This window comes from Monodon monoceros, unplaced genomic scaffold (assembly GCF_005190385.1).
Source record: "Monodon monoceros isolate NGI ecotype Baffin Bay Population unplaced genomic scaffold, NGI_Narwhal_1 Super_Scaffold_2, whole genome shotgun sequence".
In the NCBI taxonomy this organism is placed as follows: domain Eukaryota; kingdom Metazoa; phylum Chordata; class Mammalia; order Artiodactyla; family Monodontidae; genus Monodon; species Monodon monoceros.
Window position 1 is genome coordinate 14,904,963 of NW_021703776.1, and position 21,778 is coordinate 14,926,740.

The following is a 21,778-nucleotide window of genomic DNA, read 5'->3' on the forward strand; positions in this document are numbered from 1 at the left end:
AATAAAATGTGGCTAAAGCATCCTTGGGAGCATTCTTCTGGCTATCTACATTGCATTCTTAAGGTAATTTAAGCAGAACAGTGAACTGACAGATCTGAATTGTATCATGACAATTTGGTGAAAAGGTGAATTGTGCAAATTATATGGGTCAAGTCTATACAACTTTCCCGAACTTTGGAAGGATAGTCTGGGATGAACTATGTTGTTCAGGGGTCACACCAGCTCAACTACACAATCAAGAGTTTGATGCTTCCTTACCTTCTGTTTTTGTCCAGAATTTGAAATGCAGAAATGTCTGTCGCCTACTTATTGAATGTTTAAATCTGTGCACATTAAAATAGGCAGCATATGGCAAACTGACTATATACAGAAGGTAGAGTTTTTTCCTCTTCCCTTATATATCTGCTCTTAGCACACAGCATTATGCCAGCCTGAATTTTTTTTCCCCATTCAACAGTGTATATCAGCACTGATAACCATATTTTAAAGGAAGAAATGCTGTGCGTTTGATTCTTTGTTCGAGTTCTTAAATACTAATCAAATTAGTGCAGTGTTTAGTTAACTGTCCCATTTGCACCTTACGTGTTAATGAAAGATGCCCAAGTCATCACATTTTGTGAAGTTTAATACACTTCATTTCTTTGATCAAATGGTTTCCCTTTTTCCGCCAAAGTATCCACTTGAGACAGTATTAATCAAGTGTAGGCAACTTACTTTACCAGGCTTGCAAATTCAGGTGACTCACTTTTAATCAAATTCAACTTCATTAGTAGATTATAGAATAGAGAGACTGTGTTTTGATCAACACTAAAGAATTTTTTAAAAAGTGCTGTTCCTAATTTCTCATCTGATCATGATAATTCTTTGATATGTTAAATACTGCCCTTCATCTGAAAGCTTCAGAGTTTCACCTGTTTTTATAACGGTATAGTAATTCACTTGTTTCTGCCCTCATTTTCAGTTGGCCATTTTAAAATTGTTAGAGCAGCAAAATAAATATTATTTCTGATGAAATCATTCATTTCCCACCCCCAGCCTCATTAAAGTGCATTCATGGGTTCCCAGGGTCCTTTAGTAAAGACTGAAACATCTCCAGGGCTCCGCACGGCCGGACCTCTGCCTGCTTCTCCAGCCTCCCTGGGGCCACTCCCCTTTCCCTCTGCTCTGCTCAGGCCACACTTCCTCCCAGCCCCGTTCATCACAACTCAGCTCAGTCATTCTTTCCTTCAGAAAGACCAGCCCCCTTGATGAAGCCAATTCCCATCACCACACACTAGGAGCTCCATGCATCTCTGCTTTGACAGCTTTTCAAAGTTGATATGTTATACTCATTTCTGTGATTATTTAAACAATATGTCTCCTGCAGTCTCCTAGAAGCTTCATGAGGGCAAGGAAGGGTCTGGTTTGAGGATATTTTCACTGTGTTTTCACCATTATATCTCTGGTGCCCAGTGTAGAACTTGGCAAGTGATAGACATTTAATAAATATTTGTTGAGTGTATGAGGAGATGAATAAATAAGTGCTGTATGAGGGCAGGATTTTATTGTGCTCACTACTATCTCTTCAGTACCTAGAACAGTGTCTGGGCCATAGTGGTTGCTTATTAAATATTTGTTGAGGGCTTCCCTGGTGACGCAGTGGTTGAGAGTCCACCTGCCGACGCAGGGGACACGGGTTCGTGCCCCGGTCCGGGAAGATCCCACATGCTGCGGAGCGGCTGTGCCCGTGAGCCATGGCCGCTGAGCCTGCGCGTCCGGAGCCTGTGCTGAGGCCACAGCAGTGAGAGGCCCAGTGTACCACAAAAAAAAAAAAAAAAAAAAATATATATATATATATATATATATATATATATGTTGAATAAATTAATGTTTTCCTGACTTTTCAAGGACACAGAGTGTATTGATGAGACACAGAGTGTATTGATGAGAGAGTGTAAGGTGTACTTTGAATTTTTTTTCTGGAAACTATCCTATTATATTCATTAACTTATGGAGTTAGAAGGAAAATCTATAACCATGTTTGTTTGTTTTAATTTTTATTGGAGTATAGTTGCTTTACAATATTGTGTTAGTTTATACTGTACAGCAAAGTGAATCAGCTATACGTATACATATATCCCCTCTTTTTTTGGATTTCCTTCTCATTTAGGTCACCACAGAGCATTGAGTAGCGTTCCCTGTGCTATACAGTAGGTTCTCATTAGTTTATCTATTTTATACATAGTATCAATAGTGTATATATGTCAATCCCAATCTCCCAATTCATCCCACCCCGCCTTCCCCCTTGGTATCCATACATTTGTTCTCTATGCTGTGTCTAGTTCTTATAGCTGTGGTTTATTTATTGTGGTAAAATATATGTAACAAAATTTACCATTTTTAAGTGTATAGTTCAGGGGTAATAAGTCCACTCACATTGTTGTATGATCATCACCATCATCCATCTCCAGAACCTTTTCATCATCCCAGACTGAAACTACCCATTAAACAGGAGCTCCCCATACAGCCATGTGGTTTTATAAATTTTTTTTTGTTTGCCTTAGCATCTTTTCTTCCCATCACTTTCACATGGAAGTTTGATATGTAAAATATGTAAAAGTGAACTGCTTTTGCTTCTTGAATACGGTTGGGTGCCTCTGTTTCATTCTGTATCTTGGTTGGTGGTAACATTATCTGGAGACTGTGTTCCAGGACAAGGATGCCCGGGAGAGATCGGGGTACCAGGGGCCACACTGGGGGACATCTGCCCACCCACGGGGTGAGAGCTTATCTCGCCCAATTTAACCTGGAATCATCTTGGTTCCCTCCTCTTCCTCACAACGTACTCTGCATACGACGCGCGCGCGCACACACACACACACACACACACACACACACACACACACACACACGGATATACATTCACAGTCACTCTCCTAAGACCGTGAGCTGCTTAAGGATTGGAGTCATGTCTTACCTCTCTGGGTTCCCAGAGGTCTGTAATATTTGTCGACCGAGTTTGTTTTCCACCCTGTGGATGAGAAACGTTCCCAGTTCTACTTTCTTCTAGGAAGGAAATGTGACAACCTCACAAAGTGGCGTATTTCACTGTCTAACCATCTTTACACGTTGGTCGTGGTGTGGCCCATGACCACATACATCAAAACCCCCTGGGGGTGCCTGTTAGAAAAGTAGATTTCCAGCCTCGCCTACTAAGAGTCAGATTCTCTCAAAAATTCTATTTTCTATTTTTTTTCCCAAAAAATGTAATTTGCTTTTAATGAGTCAAAGAGATGGTGAATTTTAAAAGCTGAGGTTTTAACCCACTACTTACTATGCTGCTGCCATTTAAACAAAGAGATTTTATTGGGGTCTAGTTGATTTATAATGTTGTGTTAGTTTCAGGTGTACAGCAAAGTGAATCAGTTATACACATACATATATCCACTCTTTTTTAGATTTTCCCATATACACCATTACAGAGTATTGAGAAGAGTTCCCTGTGCTATACAGTAGGTCCTTGTTGTTTATCTATTTTATATGTACTAGTGTGTATATATCAATCCCAATCTCCCAGTTTATCCCTCCCTCCCTTTTCCCCACTGGTAACTATAAGTTTCAAAAGCTCTGTTTTCAGTCTTCCCTGTGGTCTAGGTACAGTGTTATTTTTTATACCATCACGTAAATCTTCGGTATTTGTTTGGTTTATATTTAGAGAAGTTGAGAAATAGTTTCTCATTATCCGCAGTATAAAAGTTTTAGGACCTTCATATATTCACGGACAGTTTAACCAGCCTCCTTTATGCTTCTTCTTCCCTAAACAAAGTAAAACACTGTTACTTTAATTGTCTTTAAGAGGACTTATTTAATATCCTTTAATCACTTTTGCTCTACTGCTCTGCATGGACTAATATTATAAAATTAAATCTACGCCTCTTAGGTTATAGACACAGAAAAAGGACCAACGAGGAACAGATTTAATTTAAAGTTTCTATTGTGTTTATGACATGCTGACGCTGATAGAACAGAGCTAGCTGTTGGAACAATCCCCTAAATTATAGAAATGTCACTGAATTAGAGTTCCTTTGTAACTCATATCACGGTCCATTGCTAGTAATGTAGACCATTTGCATGGAGGGAAGGCTCTCTACCTGTCACCCTTCAGGAACCTCCACTGACAGAGGCCAGGCCATGTGATTTCCAAAGTCACATTGGGCATTGACATCCAGCCAACAGTGGAGAGATAAGAGGTGTGGGAAACACACACTTGCTTCCTAAACACCTGGGCAAAGAAGTGATACATGTTAGCTCTCTTACATCTCAAGGTCTTGCCCAGATACAAGGGGAGCTGGAAATGTAGACCCCGGACAGGAGCTTCTCCCTCACAGCCCCTCTACTTGACAGAAGGGACAATGGCTCTTTGGTGAACAGCTAGCAGTACTCCCACTGGATCTCTAGGTTTCCACTTCTAGTTATTTCTCCTATAAAACCATGAAATGTGCCATGTCAGAGGTACCATGAAATGTTCCAGTAATGTATGTGACAGCATGATGGCCAGAGCACTGACAGACGGTAAGATGGCATTTATCCAGCATCAGCGTAATTTGCCCACTGTTGGTTGTTTGCACCAGTTTACAAGGTAGCAGATGACAATGTCACTTGAAACACTCAAAAGCTTCTGGGGATGGTCCATCTTCAATCTGTTTAATTTGATTTCTCAAGGGACCAGTGGTTTCATTTCTCTGAATGGTAAGGCCGGATGCACACTGGTTCACCTGCAAGTTTCCCATCAGGATGGATCCCTGCCTTGCGCCACCCTGACATTTAAGAGGTCATGGAGCTGGTCCCAAGTCCCAAGAAGTTGATTGGTCTTGCAAGAGTACGCTGAACTTGATGCTAAACTTGGGATTAGAAGTCGGGACTCCGTGTCCCCAGAAGCCCAGCCAGCCAGGTTGTGGTAGAGGTGGGCCCCTCTGGGTGCCATCTCTTTGAGGTGCTAGCTCGAGAACCTGCTTTATTTTAGACCATACTCTCTGCTTTTTGCAATGTATTTTGTTTCATAGGCTGCTGAAACGGGGAGAACCGGCTTTCAAGATGATTTTGGCTTTTTGCCATGCCAAGCTGAATTAGGCTGCTAGATGACAGGCATACCCCAGAGAAACCAAAGATAAATGCCAATTTTAATAGGGTTGTTTGTTTATCCTTTTCTCTCCAGTTAATAAGTATGAATGAGCCCCAGATTCAGTCCAAGGATCATGTCAAAGGCAGGAAGTTAGGAAAAAAAAAGAAGAGTTTGGGAGTTAGTCCATGATTTACTACTGAAGTTTTGTTAAGACCAAAGATTAAAAATAACTTGGTAAATTACTATCATTTCCTCATGATAAAAGCACAAAACACTTTTGCATGAGACATAAATACATACCAGTGCAGGTGTATAAATATATCGTTACGTGTAAGGTTTTCAGAATTGGTGTTCAGAAGTGTTTATCAACTATATTTATTTTTTAAGAGTATAAACAGGAAATAATTGTCACAGTTGAAAACAGAATTGGCTTGAGGAGTCAGATACTTGATATTTTGATGTAGTCTACCCCAAAGGGTAGGTTATCATCACTAAGGCCAGTTTTTAGAAATCAACCTCACAGCAACTAAAGAGTAAGCATTTTTAATGTCCTCACAATTGTGCCAGAGAGTATAAACTAAATGAGATTTTGAGCGTTTTTGGTCGCTGATACTTTTTCCTAACAGCGTTTGCCAAATAGATTTTTGATTGTATTGAAGGTTGTGGATTCTCATTTGAAAATAAACAAACAAATCCTGCCAAAAATTAATGCCAATCAATAGTTCGATTTATTTTGGAGCTCTTAGGAATTTTATTATGTTATTTTTCTATGAGCGGCTAAGGCAAGTATTCACTTTCTTGAATTGTAGAAAATTTTTAATATTATACTTATGCACCATTTAATTGTTTTTATTTTAATTGTTTTACTGTGCGTACCATGGCCTTTGGGTTTGTTACGTTTTTCACCTAGATGTTATTCATCTTTTCTGAAGGCGACTTTTAAATGACATCAGATCTCACCTTGACCTTTTGACTTAGGACTGCGTTTATTTAATCGGATAAGTTGATTGTATTTTGGTTTAAAAAAATTTAATGTTACTTTGTTATTGGGAAAATAATCCTTCGCAATGATGTATATGTTTCAGGGTGATGAAAGGCCATTGACACAGTTGTCAAAGCAACAGTAACGAATGTAGCAAGCAAACATTCATTCCCTAGAAATGTTAGGCATAATTGCTGACATGGTAATAGTTAGTACATAGTCTTTTGGTGGTCTTTGCAAAGGCTTCAGGGTTTACGTCATCACAGGGAGGTTAAAAATGAGGCTTTCAATAATACACATAAGCAAGGATGAAATCATTTTCCCACATGATGCGTATGGGAAACCATACCTATGTGAAATTACGTAATAAGTGTTCTTTTTAGGGTGTTTTGCCCTGGATTGAATTATTCTGAAAACGATTCAAACTTATCAAAAGAACCACATTCCTTTGCCTCCTCTTTAAAAATCCGTGTTCAAAACATCTTCCATACCATACCCAGTAGTGTTTTCATACTTGTCCCTTTGTGAGACATTATTAGTAAACAGTGTACTTGCCAGAGGGACACAGAAATGCTAGTGCAGCAGGTGTCGCTGAAAGCAGGAAAGCATAGGCCACGGGGGTGGGGGGGGGTAGTACCAGCTCAGGGCTGCGGGGACTTCCCACTCCCAGCTGCTGAGTTCTCCCCATTTGGGTCCTTCCTGTAGGTTTTGACACCGTGGACCACAGTGTGGTCCCCCTCTTGACCCTTTTATTTCTGGCTCCTTTTTTCTGGCTCTTCCACTCAGTCTGACCACTCTTTCTGAGAATTTCCTGCTCCCCTCTAACTGCATCTCAGTAGCATCCGCAATCCCAAGTTTATCCTGTCCTCTCTCAAAAGCCGCAGGAGGAAGTAGAGAAAGCTCGAGTTTGGGATTCAGACAGAAGTGGTCTTGTGTTCCAAACGTATGACTTGCTAGTTGTGTGTCGAGGGTCATTAACTTCACCTCTCTGTTGCTTCAGTTTCTGCCTCTGTGTCAAAGCAATAATGATGCTTATAGAATTGGTGCATCACCTGCGTGTCTGGGACACAGTGTAACCTATTACATGTTAGTTCTCTTAGGTCTTCCAGGTAAAAATTATAGTAAAATTAATTTTATTGACCTGTGTCTTTACTGGACTCACTCCCCAATATCTAGCAGTAGCCTCCAGTCAGCTGTGATATAGATTTTCAGCAACAGCTCCCCAGCAACGTGGTGTCGGTGTTTCAGACACAGTGAGGGTACCAAATAGGTGGGGTGAAGATGCCTTTAAAGGGCTTAGTTCGGCAAACTCAAGCACTCTCTAAGTTTCTGTTGATTTTGCCATATACAGAAATTTGTTTTAGCAGAGCCTTTAAGAAGGTAGGAACAGGCTACCTTTTGAGTAGCGTAACTGTCTTACCAAGATGATTTGGAGATAAAGGATTGTGGTGTATTTTGGCCAGAGGACCCAATAATGCTTATCTTCTGCTCTACCTCTGTGGTACCCAAAGGAGATGCTGGTAGTGAGGACATTGACAAAGCAAGACGCAATACAAAGGCATGAGAAGCTGCGGCCTTGATCTTGAGTCCCCGTGCAGAGCTCTGTTACTCTAGGCTAGAAGAGGCAACAGGCTCCTTTACCCTAGGTGAGTAATGACTTGGAAGCAACACCCTCCATTAAGCAGGGCTGATTCCTTTAAGCCCAAACCAGTGTCAGACATTAACACTGCAATATGGAGAGGAAGACTAATCAAGGCTCACATCCCATAACAGAAAGAAAGGATTCAGGAGGACAGGTTTCCTTAGTGTCAGGCCTGGCACTGGGCTACCCCACCTGCCTCAGGTCCCGGGCAGGGCCCGAAGCAAGTCGAGCTGCCCTGGGGGAGAGAGATGCAGAAAGATGGAGAGATGGCTAGGTGGAGGGGAGAGAAACTAGACCCCATCCACATGCTGACCTGATCAAGTTTCACCTCTAAAGGTGTACTCATATATTAGGATAATGAAAAGTCACAAAATCATTCCATTAATGAAATTAGATTATTTTTATTTTTGCAGTAGCATTGCATGTCTTGACCAAATCAATGTTCCTATCCCTATATCAGTGTTCCATCTGTGTTTTCTGATTCATCTTGGGGGTGGGCTTTGGGAAGAGCCAGGGGTTACCCCTACAAGCCAAGAATCTTGTATGTTGGTGACTGAAACATCCCCAAAGCAGCCTCCCTTTCCAATCTCTATTCTCTTGGGCAGTTACACTACTGACAACTGTTCTTTCCTCTTGCCTAGTACCCCCAGTAGGCCTGCATTGTTCTCAAGTTCAAGTTCAGACTTGTCAGTTGGTTGGTGCTCAAGGCCCTTTGTACTCTGGTAGCGTATGACCTCAGTAACCTCCCCTCTTGGCCATATACCCGGCCTCCCACCATCACTGTGCCTGTAGCTCCATTGCTCTGCTAGTGGGGACATACCACCCACTTGGTCATTGCCGTTCCTTTGTTTCTGCCCTTCCCTCTACTCAGAATGCCCTTTCTACCCACCTGTAAGGTTTAACTCAAGCCTTGTGTCCTGTGGAACGCCTTCCTTGATGCCCCCTTGTAGAATCAATTGTTCTTTTGTGGTTTCATAGTATACTCTATAAATACTGCATTGTATGGTGGTTGATGGTAGTTCTGGTTTTCCCATCAGTACATGGACTGTGATCCCTTATGCAGGAAACATGTCTTATTTAATTCCTGTTTTCTTATCTGTATTTATCCAGTCTATTGACAGATACATATGAAATGTTCAGTATATTTGGTTGAATTGTTTTTATTGTAGACATAGCTTCAAATCCTTGTAGACTCTTTCCTACACACCTGTAGAGATTTTGTAAGTGGGAACTAAATGACAAGTAAAGAAAACCTCATTTGCCCTAAAATTGGTTTTAATTCCATGGGAGGATCGCTAACCACTGCAACATTAGCATTTTGTCCTGATAAAATGTCATTGCAGCAGATCCAGTGAAAATCGATGGAGTGGTTTCACATGTAATTAAGATAAAGCTTTTCGCAACTGAATACAGAAGATATTTTGTAACACGTGCCTAAACGAAAGCATCTGAGATGATGACATATCTTTTTATTTTAGCAATAGAATCATTTTGCAATTGATAGTTGTCTTCATATTTGAGTGCAGCCAGGAATTCCTGAATTGACACTTGTTTCTCTTCTCTGAAAGGTTTCTCAGAGGTTGATAGTATGACTTCTGTTTCCAAAAGCCCAAAGTCCGAAAAGCCACAAATCCTCTTTTAGAAAACCATGGGTGTCCCTGAACTGGTTGTCTCAAAAAAAAAAAAAAAAAAAGAGACCTAATGTTCTCAGCTGTGATTGTTTTCCTCCCGGTCTGTGCTGTCCTTTGCTGGCTATTTCTCAGCTGGAATATTTGCAAAGGAGACATTCAGGCTGAGGAGAGGAGACTTGGAGATGGTCAAGCTCTGGACTGTCCATAGCTGGCCCTTTGTCACAGCCCAGGTGGGTCTTCTCTGCTCTAGGCTGCACCCATCATTTCTTTGTGACCCTCATTGAAAACTTGGGGCCTTTCAAACAGAGAAGATTTCCTACTCTACTAAATAAAATACTTCAATAATAATAATAATAGTCACACAATATGGAAGTATTTTAGCCACGCTATACACATGCATTACCAAAAAACCCTCTATTTCCATAAACTGAAAAAAGGCACCAGGCGTGACTCTTTCGATTGGGATCCATTAATGGGATGGTCACCAGAGTTTTAGTCACTTCTCTGCTGTCACTTTTGATTGAAACCAGCAGAGATGTGTTTTGGCAAATCTATTCATAATTTGTCTTTCCTTGTAGGGCTCCCCCTGTAATTGAGTTTCCCATCAGGGAGTCAGTTGGAGTTAATGTATGGACAATCTGCTGTGATTGACGACGAATGTCTTGTTAACATTCTCCCCTCTCTTCAACCCACAGAGCAATGCCAAGACTTTTGGTTTAAAGAAGTCAAAGGAAGAACAATCTCTTCAGATAAGAAGATCTTCTTTAAAGGTAGGAGCTTATCTTCTTAAAAGGTTTAAATTAGTAATTGGTTCAAGAAGGGAATTATACCATAAAATGATGTGTTTATGTAATAGTATCGCCATGTTTAATACTGTCCATCCAGAGAGTATGATGAAAGACAGCGAGTAGGGATAATGGTCGCAGAAACATGAATCATACTGCATGTCAGAGAGGATGGATCAAATACACAGGGAAGAAAACCAGCTCTTCACGTCCTTTCGTAGTAATAAGATTTTTGTTTTTCTAAGTCATGAATTGTACAAAGTTCAGAAAATAGACAGAAGAATAAAAGCATTGCTAGTAAACAGTAGGTTTCTGATGGAATTAAAGATTTAAAACGGTAAGGAATTATTTGTAAGAAGGTTTTCTTTTTGATTCAATCATCTATCAAAAATCTCCTGAGAAACATATTGTCCAAGTAATACAAAAGTCTGTTTGGAAAGTTTCAGTGTTACTTTGATACAGGCTTTCTGCTTTGTAAATCTCTTTCCCACCCTAGTCCAATTTATATCATTTGAATTATCAGCTCTAGAACAGACTCTGCCAGGCCAATGATGCCTTCTCAAAGGCCATTGAACTTGATGAAAAATATCTTACTTGACGATCTGGAACACAGTTCAGACAACTGTATCTCACCCAATAATAGCTTCCTTAAGGAATTTATGAAAGCGTGATTGTTCAGCCGTTAGGTCTCTTATCTCATACGTTTTATTTAACAAGTAAAGTCCCATGGAATTTAATTAAGAAAAGAAGATTGTATGCAAGATTTTGAGGTAGTAAAATCTTGCAAGATGTTGTCCCTTGTCCTTGAGAAGTCTGAAATTGATCCATCCATATGTTGTTTTGTATTTTTCATGCCTCAGTTGAATTTGCTTCCGTTATGTTGTACTGAAACTAAATGTATATGGCTAACTCATTGTGATGTTTCAAAATCGCTCCAGAAATCCCCAGAACAGTAGCCTGGAAACTAAGGAGGCTGCTTTGTGAATCAAATAGCACACGTTTTGTTCTGCTTGGAGAGTTCTCAAAGTGAAAATGAGTAAAGATTAGCAACATTGCTGAGTTAGATAATTTTGACCAATACCGAAAGAGCCTGAATGTTGTATGAATGGCTCTTTTAATTGAAAGCTCCCTCGTCAACGGAAAATGACTGATAAAGTTTTGATATACTTAGACATACCTCCTCCAACAAGTGTCCGTATTTCATAAAATAAATACACCTGCAAGGTAAGACAATGTGAGAGACCCCTCCATTCTAGCAGGGACGTGGAAGTTTGCCTACACTGAACCACAGTTGTTAGGAACTAAGAATTAGTAGTAACAGTGGTGTCAGCACACACTTTCCACATCCTTGGACAGCAATACCATAGAAGTGAGTACCGCTTCCACAAGACTCTTAGGCAAGCAAAGCTTTTTACTAAAAGAGAGAGTTTGTGCACAAGAAAGAAGGCCAGCTCCCTGAGTAGAAGGGGCAAGTTGCTTTTATAACAATAGAGAGGGCTGGTTTCATGATCACTGATAATTTCCAGAAATTGTCAGACTTCTTGATTGGCAGCAGGTGGCTCCATGGTGGCTGGCAGGAATAAGGGGTACTTCTTTGAGGGGAAAGGAGTGCGGCAGAATTTTCTGCAAGAAAGTACCGGAATGGATAAGGATAAAGTTTATAGTTGAGTCTTGTTGCAACTAGGTATACTCGTGAGTGTGACAGAGATAAGGTTCATCTTTTATTCCTGCCAGCCTGGTTTTTGTCTATGGGACTCAGGCCCCCAGGACCTTTGTTCTTTAGCTTCCAAGGCCTATTTTGCTCAAAGCCGTTCCCTGGTCCTTTTCCAAAATGGCTGTACTCTTGTCTTCCTGTCTCAGTGGTAAGTAAAGTGGCCTACCCATAAAACACCAGCACCAGCAGTAAGTGATAGCAGGTTCTTCTGTAGATAGCGTATTGTGTGATACTCAGGAGAGGTAGGAAGACCAAAAGACCAGGAGCTTATTTGTAAATGGTGGTTTCTAGTGAAAGGGGGAATATACACAAAGACAAGGCAAGCACAGGGGCCGCTGGGAAGGTGTGCATGGTGCCCTTGTAAGGTGGCAGCAGTGGGGCTCCATAAGGTGATTCCTCAGGGAGTTTTCCTGGCTGGTTGCATTATTTTCTCATCCATTCACTGCATGAGAGTTCTTTGACTTCAGATCTCTGTCTTCTAGGGCAACAAGTGAAAAAGTTCAATTCTGCCTTTCTCGGTACATTCTTCTCAGTTATCTTCTCGGCTGCACTTTTGTCAGACGACTACAGTGAACTTTTAGTCGTTAGGCTCTAGTAGAACCACAAAAATATCTCATTTTATCTTCATGGAGGATTTCATCTGGTGGAAACTAAACACTGACTGCCTTCCTGTGTCTCTCCCTTGCCTCACAAAGACTCCCTGGAACTTCCTGAAACTCTAAAGCACACTTGTATTCAGAACGTCCTCGGGCTATTCAAGAATTCAGCCTCTGACATTAGAATAGAAAGCGTTTTGGAAACTACTTAGAGTTTTCAGTAGGCTTTTCCATGTTCGCTAGCGGGCTGTGGTATCCGAAAGATGTGGGCAGCCAGAGCCATGGTTTGTGAAGCCTCACCACACCCCACATCCCTCTGTCTGGAAAGTGCTACCCCTCCCCATGTCCAGTTGCATGTGAAAACTGCGTTCGCGTTCACCAGCAGCACTAATGTGTAAGTTCTCTCCAAGGAAAATCTGCCTTCTACCTGACTTGAAAACCTTGAGCTGAAATGTAGGGACAGTTAATGGTGGAATTGTTATAAGCAACCCGAGTTGCAGGGGGCACCCCCCAAAATCACTCTGAATACTGGTTTTCTGCTCTCGCTACGTTTGTGAATACTGGTTTTCTGCTCTCGCTACGTTTGTGTAAGTTGGGTCCTGGTTGTAACCGTGATGAGGCTGAAGAAGCATCATGCTCGTGCTGTACCTTAAAGCATGTTCCCATTAGGCAAGGTGTAGAAGAGGGAAAATCTGGCAGGTTATTGGAGTTACTTAATGATTGTTTTTGGTTGATGATTTCAAAGTTGTTCTTTCCCTTGGACTCGTGGTACTAACTTTTTAAAATGATGCAGATGTCTTAGGAGACTGGTAGTTCTATTCTGAGTAGATAACAGTAAAACTGATAACAGTGAAAAGACTTTCTCTTATGACTAAGTTGATTTGTAAATGTGAATCAATATTTAAACAGTAGTCCAGCTGGGACTACTGTTTTGGATACTATTTGACAGTATAGAGATCTATCAAAATTTTGTCCTACAGGATCATTTTAAGGCTGATAAGTTTCATTTCATGTTTACTCGACACCAGACAAACCTAGGAGACAAATGTCATCCACGAAAGGAATACTTGCCTACGGAACTAGAGATGAAAAGCTCATTAATAAAAGCAATTACCCTGAATAAATAAATAAAAGCAATTACCCTGGGAAGCCCAGAACTTCCAAAAACCAAGACAGGGACATAAATCTAAGCAAAGGGTTTTATACCAGTTAAAATTGGGGTATTGAATCAACTAGAAAACCGGAACAATCTTTTCTGATACTTATTAACTTCCTCCGTCTTCCCCTGACCTATGATGAGGGCAAGCTCTAGCTTTCCACTCAGTGACAGCATCTCCTGAAATACTACTGAGCTTGGACAGTCCCTCCCCTGTGGTCCCGGCAAACTTCTTCGTGGAATGACAGCTCACTACCAAGGAGCAGCATTCCTGGAAGCCGAATGAGAGGGGATGTAGATTCTTTCCTTCCACCCCGGGGTACTGCTCAGTTTTCCATTTCTGTATGGAGTCTGAGTAACACCCTGTGACCTGGAGTCAGATGGAAGCATGTGAAATCCCATGGACAGTGTTTGGGAGGTTGAGTTATAATACACTTCCTGATCTTTATCGCTGAGTCATTACGGCATCCATGATTGAGATGCCTCTGTTGATCAAGTCCCTTCTGCCCCTTGCATCCTGTCCTCGTGATTCTTATGAGACACAACCATTTTCCTCTGGAAATCTGCCCTGTCTGCCTCCCACTGCTGCGGGCTGCTCAGTTTGGTAGTTGTCTCCAGAAGAGCTGTGGAAAGGCGTCTGAAGAAAGACATCAGCATCCTCTGTTGGGAGATAGTGGGAGTGGGTGAGAGAGTGATGGGAAGGGTGGCATTGTGTCCTGTGGCAGTAGCAATCAGTGCTGGTAGTCAGTAGAAGGAATTCTGCAACTTGCATGCATCCCTCCCCTCTCCTCCCACTGTGGTCCAGTGGGGAGAAATATCTGTTTTGGGACTAGAAGGAGAACATTGCCTGAGTCACCCCAGTTCTGGAAATGTGTAGCGACTTAGCATTTATACACCAAAGGGCTGATGGGATTATCTTTACAACAGATACTTACTGGATCAGATTTGTTTTCCCTGCTGCACTTTTGGCTTGCAGGTTTTAAATGGTTTCTAGGTCATCAGAATTAGAACTGGTGACAAGATAAGGCTGGATCAGGGGAACACGAACTTTAATGTGGGGGGCTCACTGAAGGGCTGGAATTGTACCACCAGAGAGGGGAGCCACTGCCCTGTGACCTTGGCTCCCAGCAGTAAAACCGCTACTGAAATAACTCTGCCCCTGGGAGCACATTTATTCAAAATGATCATAGTAAAGGGCATCCCTTATTCATTCTGAATTATGATATTTACGTTCAGCATTCTCATTATCAAATCAATATTTTGCTCCCCCTAACCTACTGAGTGAGATGCTCTGAGTGTTAACAGTACTGGAAAGCCTTAAATGCTCAGGTCCACAGAACTCTGAACACACAAAGGTAGGTTTGTGTGCCCAGGTTCTGAGGGTGCTTTATCAGATCCCTTCCTCCCAGCATCTGGACATTTCGTCCGGGGCTGCTTCTGGAGGGAGCCAAATCCTGGCAGGACCGTTATCTAGGGAACTACCCAGGAGGAAAATGAAGCCCAGTGTGGATCAGAGGCCAGGCCCAGGCCCCTGCTGGGAATGCAGTGTGTTGCCGTCACATCTGAGTGCAGACACAGATGCTTGGACTTTTTTTTTTTTTGCTTTGCTTTGTTGTGTTTTATTTTGTCTTTCGTGACAGCAATTCGTTTTGTAAGGCAAAGAAAAAAAAAGCTCTTAGAAGGATTCAAGTTTTCATATCTGCAGAAGACATTTCTACAGCTTTTGTCAAACTTAGCTGGTCTGTAAAACGTCTTTGTTTCTGGTTGACTGTTGCAAAAAGCAAGTCCATAAACTAGCACGCATCCAGGAGAGAATGATTTCTATTGAACGAGTCGAGTGGGATATGGTGCATGGGGCCAGTCCTGAAAAGGGTTTTGTTTCTTGCAGCATGGTGGAAATTCACATTCATATTGCTGCTGTGCGTTTGTTAGCAATGCACGGTTAAACAATGGGGCATGCCAGCCGACTGGGCGGTGTTGATTAATGCATTCCTTGAACATGTTGATTAATGTGTTCCTGCGATGCCTCCTCAAGCTGAGGCTGCACCTGAGGTGTGCGGGATGTGCCATCTCACCGGCTGTGTGTCGCTCACATGGGTCCATTTGCACATGGGTCTTCCGGGTGTATATTTCACACCAGCGCCTTTGTAAATAAAACCACAGATCGAGGAGATTTTTTTACAGGAATATTCTCCTCTGGCAGAAGTGTTCTATGTTAAATCTAGCAGGAACTCTATAAAACTGTGAGGTTTGTAGAAGGAATGGTCTTCCAGCTAAACGTAAATCCTTGATGCCATCTGTCTGTCCTATGGGCGATCCTGCCCTGACTTTCATTTTTCTTCTTCTCAAAGTTTTTGTAAAGAAAAAAAAAAAAGCAGAAAATACCTATGGAGTACAATTTTCACTTGAATAATACAGAAAGAGTTATGCAAAGGGCCAACCCATTAGACATTTGGTGAACTTGGCAACTCAGTTGGAAATCCACTCTTCCCAGAGGCAGGGATTGCCATCAGTCAGGCCAGGGTAATTCTGTTTCCAGTCAGCTTCATTCAGGGTTGTGACGTTTCTTGCTGTATTATGAATTCCTATTAAACCACTTTTTTTTTCATAGCTTGTTTCTAAAAAGTCTCATCTTGATGGGGTTCTGCTTGTCTGACGGTTTGAAAAAGATTTGTGTTTGAGAGTTTTTATTTGTTTAGTATCTCATACTTGTTATTTGAGACATAAGAATTCTACTGCTACTTTTAAAACTTCCTGACCCCAGAATTTTCAGCAAGATGGCAAAAGTGATGAGAAAGCCATGTTCTAAAATGGTGAGAGAAGGTTTGAGCATCAGAGAAGTGATCCAGCAGTGCCGGCGTGGTGGGTGTTACCAGTGCGTCTTGAGGTTCCAACTGTAGCATTTTAACAAAGGAAAGGCTATTTAGAAAAAAAATTTTTTTTCTAAAAAAAAAGTGAACAAGCTCATTCTGAACAAGAAGGAATTTTTCTACATTAGAGAATTCATGTATGGAACTATTATATATAGAAGTAGTGGTGTCACCAATATCCTGTTTAATAATTGGCATGAAATTAATGGTGAAGAATGACATTCTGATATTTTCAAGAATAGGATTTGAGTGAAGATTCTTTATTCCATTTGGACTTAGCAGTGACAAGATCATTCAAAGGTCTACTTCAGAAGGTTCATAGAATACATGACTTCTTTTATTTGATTAATGACATCTAACCCCCAATTTACTATTACTTTAAAATGCTTAGTTATGTCTGCCTTACAAGGAATATTTGTGGAAAAATAGTAAAATATTTAAGTACTTCCTTGGCAGGCATACATAAGCTTCTCTCTTGGAACTCAAGGTACGCAAAATACTTGTTTACGTCATTATAATACATATTTGATGTGAAAGACGTATTTGGGGAAACTCATCTTATTTGATTTTCACAGAACCTCTAATTATATGATATGTTTAGGAGAGAAATGCACCAAAATAACTGCCTAAGAGGGAGTTCACATTTGTGATTAGACATGCGTTTTCCTGGTTAGCTTGAATTCTACAAGAATTGAAGGGGTAAACAAAGAGAAGCAGCAAACATGATTAACATTTTTCTGCAAAGCTCTTGATACAGTACTGAATAAAAGCCTTGCTGACAGAAGCTGTTAGCCTTGTGAAGGAAAGGCCATAGGAACAGGCTATGAAAAGAGAGGATGGACGGCAGAGAACAATCCACATGGAGAAGGGGCACAGAGAAAATGGTTCCTGTCAATTTCTATTGTATTTATTTTTTTTGTCAGTAAGCACAGAGAACGTGGAGTTAATGTAGTTTCCTGAATGGCTTTGTTTCCTGGGGCAAAAAAACAAAAAAAAAAATCTGAGAAATAGAAAGAATTTGACAAATATATCTAGACACAGCTACCATATTGAAATTATTCAAATGAGCTGAAAAATATATCGGTCTAAGTTCAAAGTATCTGTAAAATATTTCTTCATTATGTAATATTTCCCTCTTACAGAGAATCCAACTATAGATATGCTTTAATATTTAAAAAAGGTCTTCCAATTGGTTTCTTGTGCAAAATAATAAAAAGCTTTCTTACCTAGAGGAGTAGGAAAAAATAAGTACGTCTTAGACAGCCTCTGGCACCATCCTGGGTACTGAGTTCATGCTCTATAAATATTTGTTGAGTTGAAATGAATACTTGTTATATACCAAAACCAGAAGTCATCCCTAGAGAGAACTTTCCCCCGAATTTTCTCTCTGGGTCTTTCCGTTTGTTGCTGATGGTTTTTGACCACCCAGAGCAGCTTTATGGTAAATACATGAAATAAAATTTTTATTTTCCTGAAGACAAACCTTTGGACACTAGGATTTTTCTTCTGTAGAGCAACCTGCAAGTTTAGTGAGGAAATAGATTTCAAGTATCTATCTTATAATGGACTTGCTGATTCTGTCCAAATTATTTTTTATTACTGAATCGTAGCTGCCTTGATTCAATACATACAGGAGGGGCATGCAAAGATCTTTGCATAAAGGGGAAACAATTGAAAGACTTCCTTTTATAAAACAGATTTTCCTCAACTGAGAGTCAAACATAGCTCTGCACAAGTAGGGTGTTGAATTACCACTGAATGACTTATGGGACCATTGCCCATACTTGATCCTAGAATCTCACCAATATTTCACCAATAAATCAAAGTTTATTTTGGATTTATTTGGGTTTCATTAATAGAAATAAAATACTAACCTATAGGACCTACATATAGTGCCTATAGGATGACCGTCTTCATTATTAAACATTACTGATCGCTTCTTGTGTATAGGGAGCTATGAGAAGTTCTGATGATGTAGTCTGCATTGTAAGATATGACTCTGGCCCTTCTGTGACTCACACTCTTTAGTTACATAAATATAAATCAACCGTTCACCTACACACGTATGTACTAGGTCTACGCGTAAAAAAAAAGCACAGAGTAGCATTACTGACTGTTAAATGTGTGGGAAAGGCTGAAAGTGCCCTGGGAGTTCAGAGGAGTGGTGACCACTACGTACTGAGAGGCTAACAGAGGTTTATGACCACTTTGAACTTAAACTGTTCATTGAAGGAAGAATGGTTCTAAGACTAGTTCAGAAAAACTAAATTGAAAAGAGTAGATGTTACAGTGGGGGAATGGCAGCCTTGAGGGGGATGGGAGAGAACCATGGTGTTTGCATCGCCAAAGGACAAAATAAGTAAACCAATTTAAAGCAGAAGGTAGACCTAAGATGTGGTTGAAAGTGGCTTTGGAGAGCTGTTTGTTCCTTTCTTCCTTTTTTCATGAATGAATAAACATTTATTCACTTGTCCATGAGCTACTATGTTTCAGACACCCTCAAAGAGTAACAGGCAGGCTATACTATACATGACAGGTATATAGCACAGTTATTGCAATATGGTGTAATTAGTCCCCAAAAGGTAAAAATAATACATACATATATATATATATATATTTATGTGTGTGTATATGTACATATAAAGGGATATGGTGATACAGAGGCAAATGTGACAACTCTGCGTGGTGGCATCAGGAAAATCCTTGAGAAGGAACATGAGACGCGAGTAGGCATCTTCTGGGCAGATGTAGAGAGGGACATTCCAGGGAGAGCAGATACCACTAGAAGCCTGGCGGTGGGTACACTTGGAGAGCTTGGTGTGGTTGAAGGTGGAGAAGCTGGAGGTGCCGTGAAGGCGGGTTGGAGCCCGGAGTCTGGGGTAGGTTGTGGGATTCCACTTCAGGATTTTGAGTAAGGGAGTCCCATGATTAGATCTGAGTTTAGAACAAGTACTCTGTCAGCTGTATGTAGAATAGATGGGTGAAACTGGAAGCCGGAAACCAGTAAGAGGTGAGAAATGAGAAGAAGCAAGAGAGCCTGACCTAGGATCCTAGCAGAGGGGACCATTTACAGTATATTTGAGTGGACCTATATGCCACTCAGCAAAGGAACAAAGAATGAGGGAAAGCAAGTCCTGACCTTTGGCTTTAGAGACTGGGTGGATGGTGGTGCTGCTGACCGGAATAGAAAATGCAGAAGGGCTGCTTTTGAGGTGAAGAGGGAAGATTCCGTCATGATTATACTGCATCTGAAATATGTCTGATGGTGAATATACTGTACTGAGTTTGGCTTATGTTCAGTTATGAACCTGTTAAGTTCCCGAGTGAGAAGTAAGGTGTGCCCACCATTGTTTCGAGAAAGTTAATTCGGCATTGGTGTTTTAGGAAAATGAAAGCACATTGAAGATGAGGAAAGCTGTTAGGAAACTCTCTGTATAGATGCAAGAGAACCGAGATCCCCAAACAAGGAGAGAGGCTGCAGGCCTGGTGAGTAGAGATGCCAGAGAACAGCAGATGCTGGAGAACAGCAGCCCCTTGCCTTTCATGGTTTGGGTTAAACTTAGTGGAGCTTTTGTCGCATGATTCCATGAGTACAATCCTAGCTGAGCCATCTCTGCCTTAGGTGAGTCCTATTCCCTGGAACTCAGAGAACTGGGTTGGCAGCAGTGGTACCTGGTCCTCCCAGGCTGTCATCAGAATGAGGACACTTTGTTTGAAGAAGGGGGCCGGTTACCCGTGCACCACGTGTGAGGAGAATTAACGCCATCAATCATCTTCAAGAGAATAACTGGCTGTAGAAACCACAAGGCCAAAAACTCTTATTAACCGAGCGACCTAGAATGTATACAACTCAGACCGAAATGACTTTCTCAGAGAATGATCTGAATAAAGAAAATTTTGCCAAGGGCAAATATGAAGGAAAGCAAGTACACAGCATTCCCCAGGGTCACTGGAAACAGTTCTTGAAGCAATAACATGGGACAATTTGTCATTATTACTAACACACAAATTTGAGTCCAGTGTCAGGGAAAAGAGCTCCATTGTTTTGTTTCTGTTGTTACGTTCATGGTGGGGTTTTTTTTTTTTGTCCTGTGATAACTATTTGGAAAGGGTGACCAGTTAGATACATGCCAAATGACTGAGGTGGTATTTCCATGAAACGTTTCCATTTTAATAATTCTTTCAGATTTCTAGATGAAAGACAGTTTAACCCTGGGGCATATGCTAAGATGAATCGCACGTCTCAGAAAGTGATGCGTTGGCTGCAGAGGGAATTCATGTGTACTTTTGGACACATTCTGGCATAATTAATGCCCCGAATCATAATTTTAAATGCCCAAATCATAATTTATATTCATACATTTTTCATTTTGAACTTCTAGGTATTTCTTAATCAAAACTCATACTACTGTCCATTGATCGTCCATTCAGCCAATCAAATGGAAAAGAACTGTAGTTTTTTTAAAAATAGAAAAATTATCTAATTTCCCTTCTACTTTTCATGTGCATAGGATAAGCAGAAAAAAAATCCCAGATCTGACTTGATACTCCTTTCATTTATCCCAGACACATGGGATGGGCTAGTAAGTGGCCATGTGTTCATGCCACGGGGGCACCCTGCTTGTTTCCTTCTGTAGCTCAACTGGTCCGGTCCTTTTGTTGCTAATAACCTCCCAGGTGCCTGGTACCAATTCTTCCCTAGTTCTAATAAATCAGAAAAGAAAATGAAGAAATTCTAGGTTGTAAAGCCAGACCTGATGCAAATTTTGCCTGGTCCCTTTATATTAACTTCTATTTCGTCCTGGCCTGTGTGCCTCAACCAAGGAAGACTCTTGCCATTCATTTGCCCCCTTCCTGTTTTACTGCTGCTCCTTGTTTAGCGCAACTTGGAGCTAAGTCATGTTCTCCAAGGATCTCATCTTACCCAGGGCTGCAATTGTCCTTTGCTTCTGGGTTTTGTTGGCATATATGTACGATATGAGGGCCTTTATGGAAAATAGCTATTTACTGTAAAAATAACATCTGGGAGCCTCTCTGGCTGTATTCCATAAAGACAAGTTTAATTTCATATTATGTATTTTAATGTCTTCCCAATGGTGATGGTCCTTCTTCAGTATTTAATAAGGTAAAATTACCAGTGTTACAGTAACAACTGAGAATAATCAAATATGCCCTAAGCAGTATTTTTTATATCAACTTTCTTTCTTCCTTCCTTCCTCCCTCCTTCCCTCCCTCCCTCCCTTTTCTTTCTTTCTTTCTTTCTTTCTTTCTTTCTTTCTTTCTTTCTTTCTTTCTTTCTTT

At 40.9% G+C, this 21,778-nt stretch overlaps 1 protein-coding gene across 1 annotated transcript in view; it reads left to right on the forward strand.

Annotated features, from left to right (window-relative positions):
• Positions 1 to 21,778, forward strand: part of NRCAM (neuronal cell adhesion molecule) — a 322,524-nt gene that overhangs the window by 146,793 nt on the left and 153,953 nt on the right. Inside the window, exon 3 of the mRNA XM_029234463.1 lies at positions 10,052 to 10,126. The gene's annotated coding sequence lies outside the window, so the exon portion shown is untranslated. The remainder of the gene's footprint in view (positions 1 to 10,051; positions 10,127 to 21,778) is intronic.